Below are 19,165 nucleotides of genomic sequence, written 5' to 3'. Positions count from 1 at the left end.
GTTTCTCTTCCTGGTTCTTTACTTCTGAAAAACTTCTGTGGGATTGGCAGCTTATACACACAAACTCCTCATCAATTTCAAGGCACGACCCTTCCCAGGGGTGGGCTACAAACTGACCAATTCTCTCTCAGCAGGCCACAGATACTTTATTTGCATAGTAGGCAGTTGTCACCTCATTTGCATAGTCTATTGACCAATCTCTGCCAGGTGCATACCAATCACAGGGCAGGCTGCAGCCCAGGACCAGACAAAAAGTATCAAACCACAAGTTGTTTACAGCTTATCCAGGAAATGTCAATCAACCTAGACAAAAGTAATAAAACTTCTGGGGTAGAAAACGAGGGCAAAGTTCAGGGTTTAGGGGAAAAAATCTTTCAAGCTCTTTCCAAAGAACCAAGGCAAAAGGCCACATAAAGGAACTCATTTCACTAGAGGCGGCATGCATTTGATTGCCTCTGAGCCTTTGGTCAATGTGTTCCTCAATATGGATTGTGCCAAAATGTCCATCAACAGATGAATAGGTAAACAAAATGGGTATAGATATACAATGGCATATTACTCAGCCATAAAGAGAAATGAAGCCCTGATGCATGCCACAACATGCATGAACCTTGAAAACATTATGCTGAGCTAAATACGTGAGCTGCAAAAGGAGAAATAGTTTATGATCTCACCTATATGAAATAAGCAAACATATAGAAACCAAAGATTATTACTGGATACAGGGATGGGAGGGAGGGAGCAAGCCAAAGTTTTTGCTTGGGGGGACATTGACTTTGTGTTGATGGTAGTGGAATAGTTTGGAGAAGGATAGCCATAATGTTTGCACAACATGAAGAGTGTAAGCAGTGCCACTGAATTGTAAATGCCGAAACTGTTGTATTGGTGAATGTTTTGGCGTGTATATTTTCACCATAGTAAAAGAAATTTCAAGTTTGCATGTATTAATGGTGGAATACAGCCCTGACTTTTTGAGATCTTTCACATACTTATTTTCACATACTTAAGTAAGTAAATGACTTCTTGCCTTCGGTAGGTTTTTATTTACGATCAGTCACTATTACACGAAGATGTAGAAATTAAAAAGATTAAAAGACGTTGGATTCAGGCATTTTTCTGCATCCAAGGGGTGTAGAAAAAAAAGAAAGGGCAGACATAACTTTCAGTGTTTTTATATAAAAATTGCTTGTAAAAAATATATTGTCATGTAATTAAGAATATTGATGGTGTGGATTTAAGCAGAAAAGGACAATATAGATGAGGAATGACTAGGATTCTAATTCTATTCCTAATACAAAAAGATGGCACCTGCTGTAGTCGTTTTGCTTCCTACCTTTGTTCTTAAGTCAGTACTTTTTTCTTTTCCCCCCTCTAAGGTCTTAGGGCCTAAGGGGACTACAGGTATCGTTCTTCTACTTTTTAGCTCTCTAGGCTAGTTTGCAGGATTAGAACTCAGTGCTCTGGAGCCCCAGGAGACAATGGTCCAGGTGAATGAAGGCCTTTGTATGAGGAGAAGGCGAGGAACAGAGGAAGGCAGTGTCATCGTGAAGTAGGATTTGGAGGAAAAGAGTCGGAGATCAAGAGCTTAGATTATTGTTTATTGTGGAAAGAAGCAGCCATCAGTATATATTCCAGGTGTCTGCCTTCACTATAAGTTTGTTTATTGGCTGAATTTTAAAAACAAATCCCTTTGTCATCCTCAGCATATTAGCTGCTTCGTTGTGATGCATTGGAAAAAGATATTTACTACATTTTAGATGGAGATCGTTTGAGATTTAAGATTGCAATGGGCTAACACTGTTAATATATAAAAACTGCTTAGTATATAAAAACGTTCCATAAAATCTTTTTTTTCCCCCTTATGGTGATACGTGTGTTCACGGGAAGTAATCTCCATTTTGCCTCTGCCTTGTTGGAGTAATTCATTATCCCATACACATTAAGGTCTGTATCTAAATCAGGATGTTGAAGGCTATTTATTGTGAAAGTAAGTATATAATTCTCATGAAGTTTTTGTTACATTCTTATAGTGTAGGTTATAGGTGGGATGTAAAAGTCATCTTTGTAATTGACACTTAAACACAAAATCTTTTCTCATAGTTGGTGAGGACTTCATTCATGCCAGCCTCAAAACATAGTTTATTATGTTTGTCAGTGCTTGACGTTTTGACAGGCCACAAAATTTCAAGTAAAATAGATGTATTTGGGCATGAGATGTTGACTTTATAATTCATGAAACTGCAGCCTTCCACCTATAGTGGAGAGGCATTGCCAAAGGTGTGGTTTGGGTTCATCTGGTGAAAGCCAGAAAACAAACAAGAAAACCTTCATTTTGCTGTCACAGCTACTGAAGGTAACAGTGTAAAAAAAAAAAAAAAAATCCAGAATGCTTCATACACATCCATTTATCGGTAGCAGTATTATAGGGAAGTCCAAGGGTTTCTTTGGCGGTAAATCTGGGCTCTTGGGGCACAGGTGGGGCTCCAGCCTTGCCCTGGTTTATCCAGCACTGCCGTGCCCCTCCCTCTCTCCCTCCCTCCTATCCTCCTTCTCTCTCTTTCTTCACATTGGGCTTCTGTGTAAAATTTTGTTTGAAAAAGGGGTCTATCACCTTTCAAAAAGAGTTCATAAAAATTTGTCATTTATAAAGATGTTGATATTGAGCTTGAATGCTCCCAAAGTCTTTTTCTGGTTCAAGTTTCAGAGTAAATTGCCACACCCCTGGGTCCCAACATTTCTCCTCTGTTTCCTGGTTTTTCTGTCAACACACTGAACATCATACGGGCTATTTAGATGCACAGATAATCTTAACCAGCGTGTGAGAAACTTCAGGATGCAGACAGACTGCATACCTTGACCATGTTTTTTCATGTAACTGGCATCACTTATCCTTTTACAACTCAAATTTTTAGCTCAAGATTATATTTTTCAGTCCTATCCATGTTGATACACACAAAAGGCAGACAATTCCGTTCTTTTCTGGATTGACCTCCTCCACCTTCCATCGCCTCCATCCCACCTTAGGCCTCCACTCACACAATTAGCTAACTGTGAAGGAGATGGGTTCTTCCACGGTATCGTCATACATTCAGATGGCACTAAATACATATTTTGAGCTGTTCCCAGCAGCAGTGATATGTTTTTGTTCTCTTGCGCTCTCTTGCTCAGTCAGCCTTGTGACCATTGGCATATATTTGAATGCCATCTGTGGCCATAGACTCAAGTGAAAAGAGTACGACCAACTGACAGATGGGTGGTGGGGGCATACAATAGGTGCTCCATAAATAGTTGTTGAATGAATGAATGGAGTTACTGCCGGGAATACTGAGATGTCTTTTAAAAACCCTGTTCTTTCATTGTTTTTAAAAGTAAATTTCTTTGTCGCATTCACAATGTGAATAAAATAATGACCATGTAAGTGAGTCTTCTCCTTCTCTTAAGTTTTAAGACATTTATAAATGCATCTTAAATTGTAATAAAAGATCCCAGAAGGTTTTACAGCATGTTTTCGGTTGATGGTGGTAAATGGAAATAGTTTAAATAACCACATTAACAGGTTATGGTTTTGCTAAAGCACCACAGTATTTTTTTAAAAGGGAAACTTCAATAATCCCGTTTTACTACTTCTCTAAACCCTTGAAATACACAGTACTCATTAGTGTTGAATTATTTAATAGAAATAAACCCTAAAGCCCCACCCAGGTATTAACTGCCTAGGGTCCTAAGGTTTCTTTATAATGCCTCAGTAATATTGGCTTAATGAATTAGGTTCTAAGAAAAATAGCCAGGCTTAGTTAACAATAAATCAGGTTATACAACTTGCAGAGAGAGCAACTAAAACTCTGCTTGTAAATAATAATGTGGGAAGCTCTGATATTAATCAAACCACTGTCCACAGCTAGGCTTTACTTTCAGCTCCCAAACACAGTGTAGTTAATACTGAACATATCTATGTTTAAATCTTAAAGAACACAATTATGCAATCCTTTGGGAACAAGCTTTTGCGAGAAATCAGTGGGGAATTACACCTGAAACATATTTGCAGAATTGTACCCTCAGAATACATTGTCTTAGAATGTTTTTTGAAATCTTGTGAATAGCTTCCTGACCGTGTAGTTGGTAGCAGAACAGAGCATTGAGAGTGTTTTTTGCATAAATAATTGCTGTTCACATTTCACCTAAGGGTATAGTCTGACTGAACCAGTGGCTGTGAATACAGCTGGCCTGCTGTTGTCCAGGGTTGGTGGACGCACCTGATGTCTGGGTCTGGTGCCAGAGCCAGCCTGTCCAGAGGTGTGCACTGGTTGCCCAGGACATTCTGGGCATAGCAGAGAATCATTCATCTGGGCAGTGGAGATGAAGACGTGAGTACTACCAAATCAGAGTTTCCTTCTTTTTGAAAGAGGTTTCTTGAGATTTTTCCACTGTTTCACTTCAGCCACCTCTGGATATCCAGGGGCTCACCAAAAGTAGGTCCTTAGTGTGGTTTCATAGGCCACTGTGACACCCTTTACCTTCTCTGAAGCCAACTTTTTGTCTTGGGCCTCAGAGATTTTTGTCAGTTCCTCAGAGGTGTTTGATTAAAACTGTATCACGGTCCAAAGTATCCTTCATTCCCTGGACGGGTGTCCTTCAAAGGAATGTCTGCTCCATTGCTCACCTTTGGATCTCAGGTAGGCTCAGGTAATGCTGCATCCAGAGCATTCCCCTAGCCATGTACGTTCTGGAGGTGTGCTCCCCATCCCTCTGGCCGTGGAGTGCCCATGCCCTGCTTCAGGTTCCCAAGTCTGGACTCTGAGGATGACCACTGGTTGTGCAGAGAGGCCCACCAGGCCACCCTGATGGGGAACATCTCTTGTCTCTGGTCCACTGCATTGAGGTGACTCCAAGATCCCAGGGGCATTTGTGTTGAGGCCTTCTAGTAGACAGGCTTCATGGGTAAAGAGGCTCTTGGTTATTATCTCCAAAAGACTTTAATGATTCCCTCTACTTGACTTATAAATGAGCATATAACAAGAGTAGAGATGGTACAGGACTCTGCTGTTTTGTCCTTCTGGAAATGCCTCTCATAGCAGTGAGGAGAGGAGGGCTGGGAAGTGACTCCACACAAGTGTTTTAACAGGCCTGGGACAGTACCTACATGAAGTTGAACTTTCTATAGGCTCAGGAAGAAACTGAGACACTTCTGGCTTTATTTTTTCTCATCAATTTAATTGAGAGGCATTTCTCTATCCATGGAGATGGCCTGGCAAAAGAGCTGGACATTAAGCTGAGCTTGCTACTTTGATCTTGGCCTTTCTGTAGAGCCAGAAGTCTTATCTGGGTGGGCTCTCTATTATCCCTTTTCTTGCTTGGATCCTGAGGTGTCCAGCTAAGAACTGGTAAGTATGTTGAATAGGATATGACTTAGGACCTGAGTGTTCTTCTTCATGAATTAAACATAGGACAGGCTCATTATTTGTAACAGTAACTTGTTACATTTATAGAGCTCTTTACAAAATGTTTTTATAGCTATTATTCTATTTAATCCATACATCAATATCAAGGAATAAATATTATCCCTTTCTTATTGATGATTGATTGGAACTAAGGCTCAAGAAGATTTAGTCATTTGGCTAAGATGATACAACTAGAAAATAGCAAAGCTTAGACTAAAACCCAGGTCTTCTGAATTCATGTCCAGAAGTCTGTTCATTCTGTTAACTCCTTCCTCAGCCTCCCAAAGGAAGAAAAACTTTTTGCTTTGCATCTATGATTATAGTATATTTTGTAAAATTCCATGAGGACTGAGACCATGTTTGTTCTCCAGCACCTATCACAGGACCTATCACATATTAGGTACTTCATACGTGTTTGATAAATGAGTGAAATTAGTGAATGAAAAGGTGAATGAGTGATCGTTGTTGCTGTTGTTGTGTGCTATCGAGTCGATTCTGACTCATAGTGACCGTATAGGACAGAATAGAATCACCCCATAGGGTTTCCTAGGCTATAATCTTTACAGGAGCAGATCGCCAGGTCTTTTCTCCCAAGGAGCCACTGGTGGGTTCAAATTGCCTACCTTTCGGTTAACAGTTGGGCTCTTAAACATTGTGACACCGGGACGCCTTGATGAATAGATTAAGGCAAAAATCTATTTGTCTGCATTTATATTGGACAGTACCATAGGTAATGTAGTATTTTAAAGAGTTTTAAAATGTGGCCGTGTGGTGGGGATTTGCCCTAGATCTTTCATCTTTTCTGATTGCCTGTCAGTGTGGAAGGTCCAAATCCGTCCACACCATGTGTCTCAAACTGTATTGGAATCTGTAACCAAAATCAAAATCTATTTTTAAACGTCTCTCTGCTGTTATTTTTCCATCCCTACCCTCCCCCCCGCCCGCCACTTTGAAGTTACCCAAGAAAGTTTGTAATCTTATCCTCCACTGGACCACACAAATCACTTTATGAACATTTCTACAGTTCATTTTTTTTTTTCAGAATACACCCTAAGGAGAATTCGTAGAAACAGATAATTGAAAATCTCAATTACTGAGCCGCTCTTACCTGTACTTCTTCTCCAGGATACCACCACCGGGGCCATTTGACTGGTGTCCTCCAAGAGAGATTTGCATGTGCACGTGTACGTGTGTATGTTTGTGTGTAGAGTGGGAAAAGGGAAGTGTGACCCCCTTGCTACTCTGAATGTATTCTTATAGTCTTTGCCCTATACTCTTTCCCATTCAGGCTTTTCATATTCTCCATAAGGTTAACATATCAGAGATTTTGGCAGTATAGTTGCTGTTGTTTTTAGTTTGTTAACGCAATGAATTTTCACAGATAGACAATGTGCATGGATTGACTGGTTCAGACTGATTCCATGTAAGGTCTGGTAAAGATAGTCAGAAGGCCTTCTTTAAAAATAGGAATAGAAATTCAAGAATTTAGTGGTAAAGCAGATAAGTACAACTGTGCTTTGTCAAACCCTAGGCTCACATATGTTAGAACGGCTAGAGGTGGCCGTCTTGGTTTGCTCACTTTCTCCCTCTTTTAAATACTAACTTGGGCTTGATGTGGTTTAGCCTCTGTAGGAGCATCTAGAAGGGATCATTCAAAACAGATGGCTTCAGCTTTTGCTCAGATCCTCAAGATGCTCTGCCAGCAATTCCTACCATGGGAATACTCTGAGAAGCCAGTGAAGATTATAGCCCTTAACGAGGTTCACCTTCTGTTGGTGGAGGGTTGGTAGGGCTGGCACTCAAAATACACAGTGGCCACAACAATGGGCTTGAGCATACCAATGATGGTGAAGATGGTACAGGACTGGGCAGCGTTTCATTATGTTGCATGTGGGGTCACCACGAGTCAGAGCCGACTTGATGGCAGCTAACGACAAATAGCTTATAGCAACTGATCTTCAGGAATAGTATTGTCTGAAGCTGACAGGAAGGTGTGGTCAAATCCTTAGATAAAGGCTCCTGGCCCCTCCTATCCCTTTTCCCAAAATATGCCATATCAGAGCTGTTTCAGTGATGCTTTGCTCAGTTCAGACCTTTTCCCGAAAGATTATTTTAGAAGCAAGAAGGGTTAAGAATTACTGCTGACTATGTCATGATTAGTTCCTCTCTCCCCCCCAAAACAAACAAGAACTCTAATATCACTGGTTAAATTCTGAGTCTATAAGCCAGTGCCTCATAGCTAGATCTTAGAGTTGTTAGTTGTGAATATATAGACTCTCTGTTGCAAGTTGCAGGATACTGTTGCCTCTGCCCCAGGATATATTGAAGCATTTATAATAAATCATGAATGAGAACACATGGTACAGCTCAGGTCCTCATCATCTGAGGTCTACTCCAGCCTGGGGCATTTATGGCCAAAGCATTTGTGACTTCCCTGACCAAACCTAACCCAGCCCAGAGCCTGGCACAGAGTCTGTGGTTTTTTGCAGGAACAGAGAACTCTTTGGTTTTCTCTACAGTTGTACCAAATTACCTCTTAAAGATGACTTGTTCTTTTCGTGGCGTTGGTTTTCCTTCTCTAAGAGGGAAACTGCAAAGTTACCATGATGTGAAATCTCGCCAGAGGCTCGAAGTGATTTCTTAGTAATGGCAACCTCAGCTGTCTTCTCTCAAACCCCGGCCAAGAGACAGAGATGGAAATGACAGTCTCCGTAAGCAGCTGCCTAAACCACAAACCAGATTAACAGTTTCATGTGGATAGGACCGTGGATCCCGCATCAGCCTTTTCCACCACACTCTTGTAAACAGCTGGTGGCACTGTCAGCAGTACCTCTCTCGCTAGGAAGGCCAACAGTGTAAATATCAGAAAGCGGGGAGGCTGCAGGGTGGGGATGTGGTCCAGGACTTATCTTCACCAGCATGTGGTGTTGTAACAGTAAAGGGGACCATCCCACCCACAGCATGCTCTTACACACTCAGGCACACACACTGCACCCACCTGATTATCGGCTTCCCTGAAGAGGCAAATAGTCAGAAGTTGTGCTTTTTCGAGTTTAGTATCTCTGTGTTTAAGTAAAAATGAGACAGATGAGGGCTGGAATTTGCATCTGGATACAGAGCACCCACCTCTTCACCCTGCCTAGAGATTCCTCTCTAATGAGAGTGGGTGGGAAGGAATCAGGTATGAGGGATCAGGACAGGGTTTCAACGTCAGCACAATTGACATGTTGTATTTTAAAGAGTTTTAAAATGTGGCCATGTGGTGGGGATTTGCTCTAGACCTTTCATCTCTGGATCATTCTTTGTTGAGGGAGTTTGTCCTGTGAATTTTAAGATGTTTAGCAGTTAAGTACCCTTGGCCTCTCCGTACTAGATGTCAATAGCCCCCTCCCAGTTATGACACCCCAAAATGTCTCCAGATGTTTCCAAACGTCCACGGGGGGATCAAAATCACCATTGGTTGAAAACCATTGGAGTAGAGAGAGAATTTGGTGAAAAGATGTTTGCATTATTCCTTTAGGCTCTGGCTATTTCCCAATAGCCGTTTATCACTGTCTTGAATTATTGTCTACAAAAAACAGCAGTCCCCAGTGCCGAGGTCTTCAGAGGAATCACACATGAAATGGTCAGGCCCTCTCTGAAGGTCACAGGGGTTTTGAAAGGGAGATACAGGTGTCCCTCTCCACTTCTTTCTTCTTCCCTTTCCCCATCTTTTCCTCCATGACAGTGTACTTAGGCGCTTTTTAAAATGCAGATCCCAGGGCCCCAACCCCAGAGAGGGCCTGAGAAAGGCCCCAGCATCTGACTTGGTATGAGCTTCCCCAGTGATGTTGCTGTAGGTGGTCCTCTGGAGACAACATCTCAGACACAGAGCCCTGCAGGGATGTCAAAATAAGTGCACTCTCGCTCTTTCTTTGCAAGGACATTCAAGTCCCGATAGCTTTACTGCAAAGCAGAAAGTGATCAAATCCATGGGAAAGATGGAGCTAATAGACAGACACAGGAACCCTTTGTACTGAAACCGATTGATTCATCCAACAAATAGTTTCTGGGTACCTGCTATATTTCAGGCACCTTCTAGCTAGTGCCTAGAGATTCAGCAGCGAACAAAACAGACAAAACTCCCTGCTGCCAGCCAGTGTATGTTTGCAGGGGGAGGTGGACGATGAATCAAGTCTGTAAGTAATGACAGTGTATACAGAGAAACAAAACAGAGAAGGAGGTGAGAAGTGCAGTGGAGTTTGCAGCCAGAACAGGGTGGTCAGGGAAGGCTTCATTTCGAAGGTTATCTTTGAGCAAAGATGATGGCGGTGAGAGACAGAGCCAGGCAGATTTCTGGAGGGGACAGTTTTCCATGCAGAAGGAACAGTGAGCACCAAGCCGCTGAGGTGGGGGTGAACATTCCTGGCATGTTGGAGGAACAGCAGGAAGGGTCTTATGGCTGGAGCAGAGTGCTTAAGGGACCGAGTAATAGGAGACGAAATGAGAGAGGGAACAGGGGGCCAGATCCTGCAGGGTCCGGTGGGCCAGTGGGAGGAGTTTAACTGTGAGAGAAGTGGGATCAGGACCAGTGGAAGATTTTAAGCCTAGGAACGACAGAATCAGATTTAAGATTTAAAAGGATCACTTTGGCTGCTATCTTAAGAGTAGACTCCGGGGGGCAAGAGTAGGAGTTATGATTCCTATTAAAATTGTGGCATGGTTTCTGAGCCCTAGGAATTTACCATGATTGGGGAGATAGAGCACGTAACACTAACTAACCAGGAAGTGTGTGCTAAGTGATACGAACGACTCAGACCCGAGAGGGACTATGAAAGTCCAGATGGGAGACCTGGCTCTGGGAGTCAGACTTGATGGAGGAGTGGTCCTTAGGATGAACATCTTATTTTTTTTTTTTTAGCTTGAATGATGTATAATCAACATACAATAAACCGTACGTATTTAAAGCATACGATTTGATATGTTTTGACATATGTATATATTCACAATAGTGAATATACCCATCAACTGTGAAAGTTTTCTTGTGGCTTACGAGGGAGGGTGAAAATTACCATCAGGGCAGGAACCTAAGTAAAGGTACAGAGGGAGAGAGATTGGGGGGGCTTCTGTGAGACCAAGGGAGGTACCTCGGACTGTACGGGAGCGTCACAGGAGGAGCCATGAGGGGGCTATCTCAAGAGACAGCCTGAGCGATGGGATATTACTCAGCCATAAAGAGATGTGAAGTTCTAATATACGGCACCACATGGATGAACCTGGAAACCATGATGCTGAGTGAAATAAGTCAGTCACAAAGGGGCAAATGTTGTGTGATTGCATTTATATGAAATATCTAGGATAGGCAAATGCATAGAGACTAAAGGTTATTAGGGATTACGAAGGGCTGGGGAGTAGAGGGGGAATGGGCATTTCGTTTTGGGGTTGATGAAAAACGTTTGGAAATAAATGGTGGTGATGGTTGAACAACATGGTGAATGTACCAGTGTTCCTGAATTGTATACTTAAAAATGGTTGAAATGGCAAAAGTTTTTATGTATATTTTCCAAAAAAAAAAAAAAAAAGTGCTTGAGGAAAGTGATGTGGGGCCCAAAATACTAGATCACAAGCGCCAGTGGGAGTATTTAAGTTTGTTGTAGGACATGGTGGTCAGTACAGGGTTAATTGTTAAAATTTTCTCATGTATTTTAAAAACAAAAACATCAAATTTGAGGTATTTCTTTTTTGTTTTCCTAATGAGTCTATGAAACATAACCAGGTACATTTATGCAGTAGTTCATGCATACAAAATAAAGGAAAAAGAAACATTAGGCAATTTCATAATTGGATAATTAAAAGAACCTTTAATAGCTTTATGCTGATACAACTATTCCTTACAGGTTGAAAATAAATTCATTTGCCTCCTAATGCATTAAAGCTTCTACTGAAAAAAAAAATACATCTAATCTAAAGCAAGTTTGCCATTAAGTCAACTCTAACACGTGGTAACCCTGTGTGTGTCAGATTGGAACTGTGCTCCATAGGATTTTCAATGGCTGATTTTTTGAAAGATCACCAGGCCTTTCTTCTGAGGTGCCTCTGGGTGGACTTAACCCTCCAACCTTTTGGCTAGCAGCTGAGTGCCTTAACTGTTCGTACCACCCACGGACTCCTACGTGTAATCTGGATGGACTTTAGTAATTAAAAGGTAAAACTTTGGTGTGCCATACCAGAATCTTGATTAGTACTTCATATTTGTGAAGTCCAGGACTTTATTTTTGTGTCACATTGAACGTATACTTTAAAATTAAGGGAAGCATTTTCAGTAAGTAGTAGCAATCTACCCTTTCATCCTAAGCTGTTAACCTATTTGTGAATGGATTCTGTCTCCCCACGGTTAAGAGATAGACTGAAGAGTGAGATTTTTAGATTTGAAGATAGTTATTCTGGTGTGAAATAATCTAATTTTGTCTGCATCTCCCCATGTAGAGGATGGTAGCTCCTTGGAGACACTGGCCAGTTGAAGCTGTGTGAGTCTAACTGAACATCCAGCAAAGCCCCTTTGGAGCATTGCCTGCTCCTGTGGGATAAATAAGGTCTACTTTTCAGATGGCCTGTTTGAGAGAAGCATCATGTCTCAGTTCCATGGGGATGAATGCCTGTTGGATTATTTCACCTTCTAAAGTAGAGGAAGAAGCCTGGTAGCTATCCAGTCAATGCTCAGCTTAGTAATTCCAGGGACCCTTTCTTATCTTGGTTTCTTTTAAGAAGACTTTCACTTGCCTAGATGTAAAGGTTAACTGAGGATCAGGTGTTCCCTTCATTACCATCTGTCTTAGTTACCTAGCGCTGCTATGACAGAAATACCACCAGTGGATGGCTTTAATAAACAGAAATTTATTGTCTCACAGTTTAGGAGGCTAAAAGTCCGAATTCAGGGCACCAGCTCCAGGGGAAGACTTTCTCTCTCTCTTGGCTCTGGGGGAAGGTCTTTGTCATCAATCTTCCCCTGGTCTAGGAATGTCTCAGCACAGGGACTCCGGGTTCAAACAATGCACTTTTTCCAGGCTCTGCTTTCTTGGTGGTAGGAGGTCCTCTGTCTTTCTGCTCACTTCTTTCTTTTAAATCTCAAAAGAGATTGACTCAAGATACAATCTAATCTTGTAGATTGAGTCCTGCCACATTAACATAACTGCCTTTAATTGTGCCTTATTAATATCCTAGAGGTAGAATTTACAACCTATAGGAAAATCACATCAGATGACAAAGTAGTGGATAATCACAGAACACTGGGAATCATAGCCTAGCCAAGTTGACACACACTTTTGAGGGGCACAATTCAATCCATAACACCATTCCCTCCCTTATTAATTCTAAAACCAAAAAAAAAAAAAAAAACCCTAACCCATTGCAGCTGAGTGGATTCCGACTCCTGGATAAAACTAAGTCCTAAGATCATCATTGCTATCAACACCATCACCATTGTCATCGGAAAAATATGAAATACTAAATTTGCACAAGTACTGTATTAGATACTGAGAATAGTAGGTTTGATAATAATTACTATTATTGTATAGGATTAACCCCAAGTACCAAGCATTGTACTAAACATGTTACACATACCACGTTTAATCCTTACTTAATAAAATAGGTTGTTGTTGTTGTTAGGTGCCATTGAGTTGGTTCCGTCTAATAGTGACCCTACGTACAACAGAATGAAACTGTGCCTGGCCCTGCTCCATCCTCACAATTGTTTTTATACTCGAGCCCATTGTTGCAGCCACTGTGTCAATCGATCTCATTGAGGGTCTTTCTCTTTTTCACTGACCTTCTCCTTTACCAAGCATAATGTCCTTCTCCAGGGACTGATCCCTTCTGATAACATGTCCAAAGTATGTGAGAGGTAGTCTCACCATCCTTGCTTCTAAGGAGTATTCTGGCTGTACTCCTTCTAAGACAGATTTGTTTGTTCTTTTGGCAGTCCATGGTATATTCAATATTCTTCACCAACACCTCAATTCAAAGGCATCAGTTTTTCTTTGGCCTTCCTTGTTCATTGTCCAACTTTTGCATGCATATGAGGCGGTTGAAAACACCATGGCTTGAGTTAGACACACTTAGTCTTCAAGATGACATCTTTGCTTTTCAGCACTTTAAAGAGGTCTTTTACAGCAGATTTGTGCAATGCAATGTGTCTTTTGATTTCTTGACTGCTGCTTCCATGGGTGTTGATTGTTGCTCCAAGTAAAATGAAATCCTTGACAACCTCGATCTTTTCTCCATTTATCACGACCATGTTTATCGTAAAATAGGTACTATTACCAACTCGCATTTTTTCACATGGAGACTGACGCTTGGATTAGTTTTAAAAAAAATGGTACGTAGTCATACAACTACTAAGTGATAGAGCTGGAACTCAAACCTCCCACACACTTAACTGAAAGTTTTCAAAAGAAGCAAGAGACATTGCCCATGCCATCTGGTTGAGATGTAGACATAAAAAACAAAAACAAAAAAAAAACTTCTGTGGTCATGATGAGAATACCTCACCTAATCTGAGAAACCCATGGACTGATCTGAATAATTTGACGTTCTAATTAAAAATCACCCTTTTCTTTTGAAGCAGAAATGTCTTATCATCTGCAGCACTTTTTCACATGTTTCAGCAAGCAGCCCTATTAAGTCCATTTCTGCCTTCCTTTGGCACTCCAAAGAGCCTCCCATGTGGAATACAGTCATTCACACTGAGGCTGCACATGTCATATTTTAATAGGACAGCATCTCTGCTGTAATCTGGAGCAGATTTGCGTAGGTTGGGCACCGCCACTACCTTCCAGGTTAATTTGGTTTCTCATGTACAACAACTTGGGTTTGACATTTAACATTTCTTCCTCTGGAGGTGTTTTTTGTCTCTGTGGGCTCATTACCCAGCATGCCTTTACAGTCATTCCTTTTCGCACGCTAGGATCCATGTCTGGGCATACACTGGTGTGTGTGAGTGCCATTGTTGAGTGCAGAGCCGTTGCCTCACAAGCAGACTCATGGTAATGATAACACACCTTGGGTTCAGATGCTGCCTAGTAGGCAAGAAGGAAGTTCACACTGAAGTTTTACGCTAATGAAGTAGGAATGTCAGCTGCCTGGGATTTCAGGGCATGGCCTAGTTGTTGTCACCGCTGTGGTGGTTATTTTGACTGTCTTAGGTTGCACGAGGAGCAGACATGCTCTATCCTTTCCAACATCATTCTCCTCCTTCTCCCTCTCACAACCACCAAACTGGAGAATGAGCCATGCTGGTCTCCTCTTTGCTAATCAGGATGAAACGCTCAGGGATTTTCTTCAGTTCATACATAGAATGGCAGAACCTGTGAGGGGGTAGCTCTTTCCCACAAAGAGCAATGATCATCATTACTTTGTCAAACATCTGATTTGTTCCTGGGCATGCTTCCCAGGTAGTCATATGCCTGGTTTGTGAGCCTGGGAACTCTATGAAGGACAAATTTAAAGGATGTGTTGTTAGGTGCCATTGAGTTGGTTCTGACTCATAGTGCCTTCAAGTACAACAGAACAAAACACTGCCCAGTCCTGTGCCATCCTCACAATCGTTGCTATGCATGAGCCCATTGTTGCAGCCACCGTGTCAGTCCATCTCATTGAAGGTCTTCCTCTTTTTCACTGATCGTCTATTTTGCCGAGTATGATGTCCTTCTCCAGGGACTGGTCCCTCCTGATACCATGTCCATAGTATGTGAGACAAAGTCTTGCCATCCTTGTTTTTGCTGATCCTCCACTTTGCCAACATGATATCAGTATATTCCTGCTGGGTAGACTGAACACACTTGAAGTTGCCAAGAATCAGAATCGCCTCAATGGAAACTGGTTATTTAGTTGGTTTGGGGGTAGGACTGCTGTAAAGAACATTGAGATTCTTGAGAAAGAAAGGACCCTGATGGGGAATGTGGTGGTGGTGGACAGTAGGCAGCCATGCAAACTTGGGCGATGAAAGGGTGACAAAGAGTGTGAAGGTAAATTCCAGCTGTGGGGAATAAAACGTTGCATTCTCAGGGTACTACTCTCCATTCAAAGCCTCGTGAGACAGCATTTATGGAGGAAGAAAGTTTAGGAACAAAGTGGGAAGAAACTGCCTTTGGAAAAACAGCGTAAATCTCATTGAGCTTGTCACGAAAGGCCTCTAGAATAATAAACAAGACACAAGCATCAACAGGAATTCGTACAACACATGCCGGACTCCCACTCCAGCTGCTGCCTTCATCACCCAGAGGCTTTAGAGGAACAGACTGTAAGTTCTCTTTTAGCTGAAATAATGTGGAAAATCGCTCAGTTCTCACAAGTGGTATTAGCATTTATTGCTGAGCAACCTATTCCTCGGAGGATCAAATGGAACAAAAAGTAACGAGGAGCATTAGTAAGTGGCTTTGTTTGCCTGGGCCATAGTTCTTGTGTTCTTGTTTACGTTCCACAGACTCTCCAGCCCTTATTACCAGCCCAGCCTCATGCACGGAGAGCTGGCTGCTGGCTCCTAGGAAAAATCATGCTACCTACTTCCCTTGGGCCTAACGTTGCTGGACCAAGTGTATAATCTGGAGTTTTCCTTTAGGTAGGTTTTGCGTTTCCCCACGCTGATGAGCTGATCAGATGGCTAAAAAAAAAAAAAAAAGCTTTTATATAAACATTACTTTTTTAGAACTTAGGGACAAAGATGAACAGAGATTTTGGTATAGGGCTTAGTGTGCTGAAGAGGATTCGTTCTACTAAATCAAGGAAGAGTCAGTACAAAGAGGGTACCTAGACTGTGGTTGACCCATGTGAGACTGACTCTTCAGTCAGGTAGAACAAATATGGTTGGAAAAACTATGTTAACCTTAGATTTGAGGGAGTTTGTCTCATGACATTTGTATTATCAGTGACTAAATCACCTGTACAAAGTGAATGCAAGATGAACCCAGACAGGCTTTGTCATTTGACTATTTTAATCTTGATTGGATTCCTTTTATTTATTTACTTATTTCACAAATACTTGTTGAGCCCCTACTACGTAGCCGGTACTGTACTTGACATGGAGGAATTAAAGATGGAAGGAGTATTTGCTCTTAACAAGCTGAGAATTACTAGCAGAGCAATACTTTACAAATAAAAAATTAAAAAAAATTACAGACTATAAGATAACTTAGAATGGAGGTATAGGAAAGCAGATTGGCATTTTAGTAAAATAGTTCTGTTCTCCCCCCATCCTCCCCCCTTCCCCACCCTGGGGAGTGAAGTTAAGGTGGGAATCAGGCAGACCATGGTGATAGGAGAAATGCTAAAAGCATTAACATGGCAGGGGACATGGAGAGGAGGTTCAGTTCAAGAGCTCTTTGGACATAGCCTCTATCTAATTTGGTGATTAGAAGTGAAGGAAAAGGAAGGGGCAGGAGGGTTCTAGATTTCTAGCCTTGGCCTCTGGGTGGATAATGATACTGTTTACTTAGTGACTATTGGAATGAGAGTGGGTTCAAGGGCAAAGAAAACCCATTGCCAACAAGTCGATTCCGACTCATAGCGACCCTATAGGACAGAGTAGAATGGCCTCGTAGACTTTCCAGGGAGCAGCTGGTAGATTCGAAATGCTGACTGTTTTGGTTAGCAGCCGAGCTCTTAACCACTGTACCACCAGGGCTCCAAGGGCAAAGAAAAGTAATTTTAAATTATCAGTTTGAAGGGTATTGGGATATTCAGGTCATTCTGTCTAGTGGGCCTTTGGCTATAAGGCTTGGAGCTCAAGAGAGGCCAGGCAGGGGTAGAAATAGAGAATTCCAAGTCACCAGGATATAGATGGCCATTGAAGCCATGGGGTTGTATGTGATTGCCTGAGGAATGAATGTCAGTGAACAGGAAGAGAGATTTGGTCATAATCATATAGTTAAGTCTGTGAGAAGACATGTAAGGCAACTGACTGAGAAGCAGTAGACTATGAGAGACCCTTTGGGGCTATGACGGGAGACTCCATTTTCCCGAAATGCCTCCAGGAGACATAGAAGAACTGTAAAGGGATTGGATAACGATTTATGGATTTTTCTTTTTGTAGTGATCACTGATTGGGAGATTTAGGCATCTGAACATTAACTTCATTTACCCTTAGCCTTCCTTCTGAGGAACTTTAGTGTTTTCTTGATTCCCTCTTCATGGTAGAGGTGGGGCAAAAATAATTTTGTGTATTTTCCTGAAAGATGAGAATGTTTTGAGAACAGAACTCCTTAACTTGAAAACTTAGGATGAAAATGTTGCCCAGGTGCCAGGAGCACATTTTCAAATGTACTGAAATAAAACTTGGGACTTGAAAAAGACGTTCGGCTTGTCCATGAGTTCACCGCTGCTCTCGTGGATTAATTCCAGAGGCACATGATGAATCAGGACTGAATCTAGATGGTATGAATGTCTTTCAAGCCCGTGAGCTAGGTGGCCTGCCAGACAGGATCCTAAATTCATTCCTTCTATGGATCCATGTTTCTTTTGATGCCAGGTGAAGCAGAAGAGGCTCTCCTAGTACACCTTCTGGGGCCACTATAGTCCTTACTGCGTCCGTAGCAGGGAAGCACATTATACGTGAGCCATTCAGGTTCTGAAGACCCCTTTTCTCTTTTCCTCCTGGTTTATCACTACTCTCCCTGGAAGCAGTCTCCTCTTTATTTGGCATTTACAGAAAGCTGTGTCTGTTGACCATTCCTCTTTGAAGTTGTGAGTTGTACTGAAATATTTATAATGTGTGGACAAGTACTTGAAAGGGATTTTAGTTTTCATAAGACATATCTCTCGACTTACGGGGGCCTTTTGATGATAACCAACATATGGTTACAGATCAAGGGTTCCTTAATTTAGGGAACACCTCTTTGATATCAGTCAGCATTATCATACTCATTAAAGAATCAACCTCAGCTTTCCTCCAGATGAAACAAAAAGGTGCTATTTGCTACTTCTGGCTGTCTGTGGCCACCAAGTACATTATAGTGGTAGCGGGCACAGCTATGACCCTCGCGTGACAATTCTGTTGCTTCTCACAGGCTCTGGCAGGCTCTCCTGCAGGGCTTGCTTTGGCTGGGCACAGGTCTGAGTGGAGGGGAGAAGCAGGAAGCTAGAGTTCTCCTTACCGAGGCCTCATGAACCAGGCTGGGAACACAGAGCTCGGTACTCCTGAGTGTGTGTTGAGTGCTCCTGTGAGTCCCTACAGACCGGACTAGACAGCAGCAGAACCCGCAGTTGCCATTGAGTCGATTCCTACTCATGGCAACCTCATGTTTGTCAGACTGGAACTGTGCTCCGTAGGGTTTTCAATGGCTCTCTCTCAGATATAGCAGCCAAGTGTGTTAAGCATTAAACCACCCAGGGACTCCAGGCAGCAGCAGAGGGAGGAGATTTTTGGCAGTCCAGGAGCGAAGAAGTCCCCTGGATGGTGCACTCACAGAGGGTGGGGATCATGTGCACGTATCCTCGTGTCCCTAGCTTGGCATAGCACTTGGTATGGTGAAGGCCAACATAAATATTTGTTACATGTCAGAAGCTGAACAGCAAATAGTAATAGGCTGAGCAGTGAGGATTCTGCTTCTGGGAAGAGTAGTATAAATCAGGAAGAAAGGGGGAAAGGAACCCTCAGACCATGAATGGCTGGAGGGATCCCATAGAGTGAGTGTGTCTCTTTAACTCTGGCTACATATACAGATATCAGTGCTGAATCCAGAGTTTAAGGGCCAGGA

At 42.2% G+C, this 19,165-nt stretch overlaps 1 protein-coding gene across 1 annotated transcript in view; it reads left to right on the top strand.

Annotated features, from left to right (window-relative positions):
- The window catches only part of KIF26B (kinesin family member 26B), a 573,188-nt gene that overhangs the window by 171,776 nt on the left and 382,247 nt on the right, over positions 1-19,165 (top strand). The window lies entirely within an intron of this gene.

The sequence above is a fragment of the Elephas maximus genome, chromosome 24, assembly GCF_024166365.1.
Source record: "Elephas maximus indicus isolate mEleMax1 chromosome 24, mEleMax1 primary haplotype, whole genome shotgun sequence".
Lineage (NCBI taxonomy): Eukaryota > Metazoa > Chordata > Mammalia > Proboscidea > Elephantidae > Elephas > Elephas maximus.
The sequence above is the reverse complement of the archived record's forward strand: the minus strand, read 5'-3'. Positions and strand labels throughout refer to the sequence as shown.